An 8,276-nucleotide genomic window follows, 5' to 3' on the forward strand; every position below is an offset into this window, starting at 1 on the left:
GACATCCCTTCCCAGGTCTCGTCAGAACGGCCTTTCATCCGACCAATCAGAGCGTCGCCTACGAGGTCGTGAAAGTGAAACTTATCTGATTATGCAAACTCGAAAACATTAACACGGGTCATTCAGGACGACAGCTACTGGCTGTATGACAGATTCCGTCAACATCGTTTTCTCTCGCCCGTATGGTTAAAACACATTTGAAACGGAGTTGTCTTTCCATATCCATGCCATACAATTTCGGCCATACATTGGACATCAGAATTGTCTTTTGTTTCGTTTTTAAATTTTGAATCCAGAACTAAGTCAAAATATTTTTTTCAAAGCTAGTCTGAAATGGAGGTTGCCGTTTTGAAACTAGGACGGTAAAGCTACTTTCGGAGCGGTTAATCTAGACTTCCTGTTTGTAATTTCATTGGTCGGTGAAAGATCTCAAAATGTTATCCTGTCGTGACAAGGGCCCGCTTGCACAAAGCGATCTTAGCGCTACGACTATCTTAAGTCTATGTTAAAGTACGGCGGTTACGATCATCGTAGCGCAAAGATCGCTTTGTGCAAGTGGGCCTGTCATGGTAAGTCCTGAAATCTTCGTATTAGCGACATCAAACGTAATTTGATCACAGTGTAAATACTTTTTTCCGCTTAGATAATCTGCATGACCTTAATAAAATGTGCACACGCCATGCGAACTTGACATCAAACATCATTAGTTCGAACGTAAACACTCTACAGCTTCGATAAAAGAAATTACCGGTATCACAAGTGGGGACAACCGATGTAATTTGTTTCCATGTAAATACTCTCCACTCGTGAAACGACCGCCTCCGTGGTCTAGTGGTAGAGCGTCCGCCGGGAGAGCGGAAGGTTCGGGGTTCGATCCCCGGTCGCGTCATACCAAAAGACGTTAAAAGATGGTTCTTGTTGTTACCCTGTCTGGCGCTCGGCATTATGGGGCTAAAACAAGGACTGGTCGGCTCGGAGTCAGTATACTGTGTCTGAGTGGGGTATTCATGTTAAACTGCGGCATGGTATCTCAGTGGGCTAGCACTATAAATCGGCATCAGTCCACACAGCCACACACACACACACACACACACACACACGTACATGCACGTCGCTATAAGCTATAAGTGCAATAATCTTGGACGCGACGTTAAACCCAATTTCACCTCACCGCACCAGTCGTGAAACTCATTAAAATTTATATTTGACATAACACCGTCTCTGACAGACGGGAAATGCGTATTTGTTAAGTGTACTTGTTTAAGCCGAGTTTCAGCCGTGCTGGTACTACATATTATGTAACATCACTGATAGAGTCGTGTCAAGTGTACACCATGTACCCCGATGATCGACTCCTGATCAAGGTTTTGCGAGCCCCGTGACTCAGAATGGGTCTTATCACTTTCCCAGTGTTTGAAGTATTTTGGAAACGGTGTCGTAATTGGACTGATTTAAGAGACACGGTGAGGTAATTTCTTGTGAAAATAAGTAGCGTTGCTATCTACGGCATAGATACCGGATAGGTATTCTTCTGCTGTTGGCGACTGAAGATGCCCGTCCCGAGCATAGTTTATTCAAAAGTTGTTTGATCAAGGTTGACTTATACCATATGTTCCCGGGGTGTTTTCAGGTCAACAACTGGCTTGCCTTTGCATGTGTTTGTGGCGGGTGCCACCGATGGGGCAGGATGGGCTCACCTTTTCGCGATCACCTGGTATCAACACTATACGATAGTGATTCATAAACACCTGCTCAGTCGGGTAGCCTCTTTGTTAAAAGAGGGCGGTCGGGTAGCCTAGTGGTTAAAGCGTTCGCTCGTCACGCCGAAGAACCGGGTTCGATTCCCGACATGGGTAAAATTTGTGAAGCCCATTTCTGGTGTCCCCTGCCTCTCTTTCTCTCTCTTTCTCTCTCTCTCTCTCTCTCTCTCTCTCTCTCTCTCTCTCTCTCTCTCGTTGGTGATTATAATTTAAACTCCACACGAAACGAAGATTATTGAGTGCGAGCAAACAGTAGGCAGATATTGTTAAGCCCAGTGTGTCCGCCACTGCCACACAAACCAACCAAGTAGATAAGCAGTCCCCTTGACTGTTTGTTTTCAGCTGCGGTGTAATAGTAACGCCCATATTCCTGTATAGCTGTGAATATGGGGGGTGCAAATTGAGAAATTACATCTTAAATTACACAAAATGACATCGGGACTTCGGAACAGTATCCTAAACTTCATGATTTATTATGGATTTGGGAGAATTCCCCTCCGCATAAACGTATTTACTAGTTTTATTTGTTTGGTTTGTTGTTTAACGCCGCACTCAGCAATATTCCAGCTAGATGACGACGGTATGTAAATAATCGAATCCAGACTATCCAGTGAGTGACATCATGACCATCGATCTACGCAATTTGGATACGACAGGCATCAACCATATCAGATCCCGTTAGTCGACAAGCGTAGTCGCCTCTTAAGACAAGCATGGGTTGATAAAGAGCTATTCTAACCCGGATCTTCACGGAAATATTCACTAGTAATTTAGTTATAAGTGATTTCATGGCAATTTATCGGCTAACCAAGCAATTCTTTTGCATTTATGTATGTGGTCCATGAGCCTAGTACAAATAACGCCGCGCTTTCTAGTGGACTAATCCTTTCTCATAGGTTTATAATAGTGTGGCCGTGTCATGTTGATATATTATAAATAAATTATTTATTTGTGTTTGTGTAAAAACGGTGTGCAAACTTAGTGTACTTCACACAGTGTGCACTTCGGTATTCGCATTTATTCCTCCATAAACGACAAAAATAATATTGAAGACAATTCTTAGATGAAAGAACCCCAATAAACATCCGGTTTAGAATTTATCTCCAGTAAGCCATGCTTGTCGTAAGGGGCGACTATGCTTGTCGTAAGGGGCATCTAACGGGATCGGTGGTCAAGCTTGCTGACTTGGCTTATGCATGTTTTCGTATCCCAGATGTGTAGATGGATGCTCATGATGTCAACCACTAGATTGTCTGGTCCATACTCGATTATTTACAGACCGCCATCATATAGCTGGAATATGCTGCCTTAAACAAATAAACGAACAAAATAATAGATCGGTAAACCTCAGGCATAACACAACAACAGGTGATGAGAACTTCCCACGCAAGTTTATTAATTATAATCATTATGATTAAAAGAATTAAGGAAATAGCGATTACTGGTTAGAATGTATTACCAAGGAGATTAGAAAGTGCCATCTCTGCAATTCACCAGCTGTTGCAGACGAAATCCATTTTCCGTTTTGATGCAACGCCCTCGAGATAGAAATGTTAACATTCAGATAAATATTACTATTTATGGCCAACATTATATAAATATATACAATTTTTATGTTCTGAGAAAGTAAAGGCACTGAAAATATGTTTAAATTTATACAACTGACATTCAAGACTGTTAACACGAAATATACTCTTAAAAAAAGGTAGGGGATCACGAAATATACATGTTATGATCCGTCGTCGTCAAGATCAGCCTACTGGTAGGCCTGGATGTGTGGAAGCGTCCTGTCGAACGTCATGCGAAGGTTAACGTAGGGAAACATGGCAGATTCAGGTCTATAATGATACAATGTGGGTCGTTATGACTATTAGAACGCCACTGCATACTGTCCATGGAGGGGCGGTCGGGTAGCCTAGTGGTTAAAGCGTTCACTCGTCACGCCGAAGACCCGGGTTCGATTCCTGACATGGGTACAATTTGTGAAGCCCATTTCTGGTGTCCCCCGCCGTGATATTCCTGGAATAAGCGGCGTAAAACCATACTCACTCACTCACTCACTCACCTAGTTCTTCCTTTAGGTTATCCATCCGAAATCGTCTCGATACTGTTATACATGACAGTGGAATTTATAGTTCAACAATGTTGGAATTTTATTACATTGTTTCTGCTGAGATTCAGTAGAAGTTCATAGCATTGTGTTTAGACAATAATTAGTTGTCAGAAATGTATTACTACCTCGTGCAGGCAGTGGTGTTAAGGCGCTTTTAGAGTTAAGTGATCTAGAATCTTCTGGAACAGTTAGACTATTCCAGCACTGTATGTGATCTTATAGAAGACTATTAAAGGGGGCATAAGATGGCCTCTCGCATCGCAAGACCAGCGTTTGTGAAACCTATTATTTTCACCCTGGGTATCCAGCCTAGGCCTATTTTGAAAGCTTGCCCACTGTTGCTGCTAGGTGAATATTATTACCACTGCTATTATATTTTTTACCGCCATTGTTATTATACTGCCACTGAATGTTGTACATAATGATACATGTCCATATGGATACATGTCCATAAGGATACATGTCCATACGGATACATGTCCATAAGGATACATGTCCATATGGATACATGTCCATACGGATACATGTCCATAAGGATACATGTCCATATGGATACATGTCCGCACGGATACATGTCCATACGGATACATGTCCATAAGGATACATGTTCATAAGGATACATGTCCATACGGATACATGTCCATACGGATACATGTCCATATGGATACATGTCCGTACGGATACATGTCCATAAGGATACATGTCCATAAGGATACATGTCCATATGGATACATGTCCATATGGATACATGTCCATACGGATACATGTCCATACGGATACATGTCCATAAGGATACATGTCCATACGGTTACATGTCCATAAGGATACATGTCCATAAGGATAAATGTCCGTACGGATACATGTCCATACGGATACATGTCCATAAGGATACATGTCCATAAGGATACATGTCCATAAGGATACATGTCATTACGGATACATGTCCGTACGGATACATGTCCATACGGATACATGTCCATACGGTTACATGTCCATAAGGATACATGTCCATAAGGATACATGTCCGTACGGATACATGTCCGTACGGATACATGTCCATAAGGATACATGTCCGTACGGATACATGTCCATTCATGAAGTTGGTGATGTTAACACCGGATACGGGTGTGTAAGTTGAGTTTTATGTGCAATATTACTGCGGGCACACCCGACTGGGCTTTACACATTGTACCCTGGGGAAACGAGCCTGGGCCATCGGCTTAACGAGTGAACGCTTTAACCACTATGCTACCCCGTCGGTACCACTACAGATAACATGACTAAATAATGACAATTAAGTAAATTGAACTACACTAAGTGTATGCTGCATATATCTGCTCGGGGACGAGCTTCATGAGGGAAGTCATTTGGGTGGGGAATAGGAATAACAATACAGAAGAGATGAGTGTGATTACAATTTGGGGAGATTGATGTGATTTGACAGTGGGCGGAGACATGGGGGAGTTGGCAGTACATCCTTGGTGGTTATAGGCGTATTGCACTGTGTGAACCTGAATCGATGTGGTTATAGGCGTATTGCACTGTGTGAACCTGAATCGATGTGGTTATAGGCGTATTGCACTGTGTGAACCTGAATCGATGTGGTTATAGGCGTATTGCACTGTGTGAACCTGAATCGATGTCTGGCCATAACGTGTTCAATGTATAGTCGAACCCCGTTATGTCGTGTAACTTCGAGATATCTCGACATTCGGGATGGATTCAGTCGGATGGTCTCACCCCTTTTGTCACATACTATAATGGCAAATGCCACTGTTCTCCCACTGTCCAATGCTTGTTATCCAAGTGGTAAAATGGATTAGTGCCGACCATACCCTATTTGTCAGACACCCCATGAGAATAAATACATGAAAACACTTTCATTGCTTACATTACATGCATACTTCATATAGCACTTTGAATTGATAACAAGAGTCAAACCAATTTCACAAGTCTGCTCACAACGTCCAAATGCCGCATTAGGGCCTTGCCCTCTACGATAACCAGTCTTTGATTCTGCCAAGACTGTTGTCGATCCTGTCAAAGTCACCTACTATTCACATTCGCAAAATGCAACTTGTATATGTCTGTATTTTGGGCCAGCGTTCTCTATATGATTGACGTATCACAAATTGTCAATGCTCCTCAAAGACATCGGGGCCACACCCGTCTCACTTAAACAACTCAACTAAATACGAAAGTGTATATACGTCAAGATTGAGTGTACATCTAGTACATCACACACAAATCCCTGCATCTACAGTAAACTACGGTTATAACGAACACGCTTATAACGAACTGACGGATATAACGAACATACTTTTAGTTCAGACTATTTGCTGCAATTATGCTGTATATATGCGTATAACGAACTACGGTTATAACGAACTAAAAATAATAGTCCCTTTCAGTTTGTTATAACCGTAGTTTACTGTACGTCAACAGGGAGTGTAAATCAAATACATAACACACAAATTCCTGCATATACGTCAACACGGAGTGTAAATCTAGTACATCACACACATATCCCTGCATATACATCACCAGGGAGTGTAAATCAAGTACATCACACACAAATTCCTGCATATACGTCAACAGGGAGCGTAAATCTAGTTACATAACACACATATGCCTGCATATACGTCAACGGGGTGTGTAAATCTAGTACATTACACTCATATCCATGCATATACGTCAACAGGGAGTGTAAATCTAGTACATCACACACAAATCCCTGCATATACGTCAACAGGGAGTGTACATCTAGTTACATCACACACAAATGCCTGCATCTACGTCAACAGAGAGTGTAAATCTAGTACATCACACACAAATCCCTGCATAAACGTCAACAGGGAGTGTAAATCTAGTACATCACACACAGATCCCTGCATATACGTCAACGGGGAGTGTAAATCTAGTACATCACACACAGATCCCTGCATATACGTCAACAGGGAGTGTAAATCTTGTGCATCACACACAAATCCCTGCATATACGTCAACAGGGAGTGTAAATCTAGTACATCAAACACAGATCCCTGCATATACGTCAACAGGGAGAGTAAATCTAGTACATCACACACAAATCCCTGCACATACATGTACGTCAACACGGAGTGTACATCTAGTACATCACACACAGATCCCTGCATATACGCCAACAGGGAGTGTACATCTAGTTACATCACACACAGATCCCTGCATATACGTCAACAGTGAGTGTAAATCTAGTGCATCACACACAAATCCCTGCATATACGTCAACAGGGAGTGTAAATCTAGTACATCACACACAAATTCCTGCATATACGTCAACAGAGAGTGTAAATCTAGAACATCACACAGAAATCCCTGCATATACAACGGGGAGTGTAAATCTAGTACATCACACAGAAATCCCTACACATACATGTACGTCAACACGGAGTGTACATCTAGTACATCACACACAAATTCCTGCATATACGTCAACAGGGAGTGTAAATCTAGTGCATCACACAAAAATTCCTGCATAAACGTCAACAGTGTGTGTAAATCTCGTACATCACACACAAATCCCTGCATATACGTCAACAGGGAGTGTAAATCTAGTACATCACACACAAATTCCTGCATATACGTCAACAGGGAGAGTAAATCTAGAACATCACACAGAAATCCCTGCATATACAACGGGGAGTGTAAATCTAGTACATCACACAGAAATCCCTACACATACATGTACGTCAACACGGAGTGTACATCTAGTACATCACACACAAATCCCTGCATATACGTCAACAGGGAGTGTTAATATAGTACATTACACACGTATGCCTGCATATAAGTCAACAGGGAGTGTATATCTGGTACATGACACACATATCCCTGCATATACATCAACAGGGAGCGAAAATGTAGTTACATCACACATATATGCCTGCATATACGTCAACAGGGAGTGTAAATCTAGTGCATCACAAACAAATCCCTGCACAAACGTCAACAGGGAGTGTAAATCTAGTTACATCACACACAAATGCTTGCATATACGCCGGCGGGGAGTGTACATCTAGTTACATCACACACAAATCCCTGCATATACATGTACGTCAACAGGGAGTGTACATCTAGTACATCACACACAAATCCCTGCATAAACATGTACGTCAACAGGGAGTGTAAATCTAGTTCATTACACACAAATCTCTGGAAATATATCAACAGGGAGTGTAAATCTAGTACATCCCACACAAATCCCTGCATATACGTCAACAGGGAGTGTAAATCTAGTACATCACACACAAATCCCTGCATAAAAGGGAGTGTAAATCTAGTTCATTACACACAAATCCCTCCATATTCGACGGGGAGTATAAATCTAGTACAATCACACACAAATCCCTGCATATACAACGGGG

This window comes from Haliotis rufescens, unplaced genomic scaffold (assembly GCF_023055435.1).
Source record: "Haliotis rufescens isolate VD_foot unplaced genomic scaffold, xgHalRufe1.0.p SCAF_12, whole genome shotgun sequence".
NCBI lineage: Eukaryota > Metazoa > Mollusca > Gastropoda > Lepetellida > Haliotidae > Haliotis > Haliotis rufescens.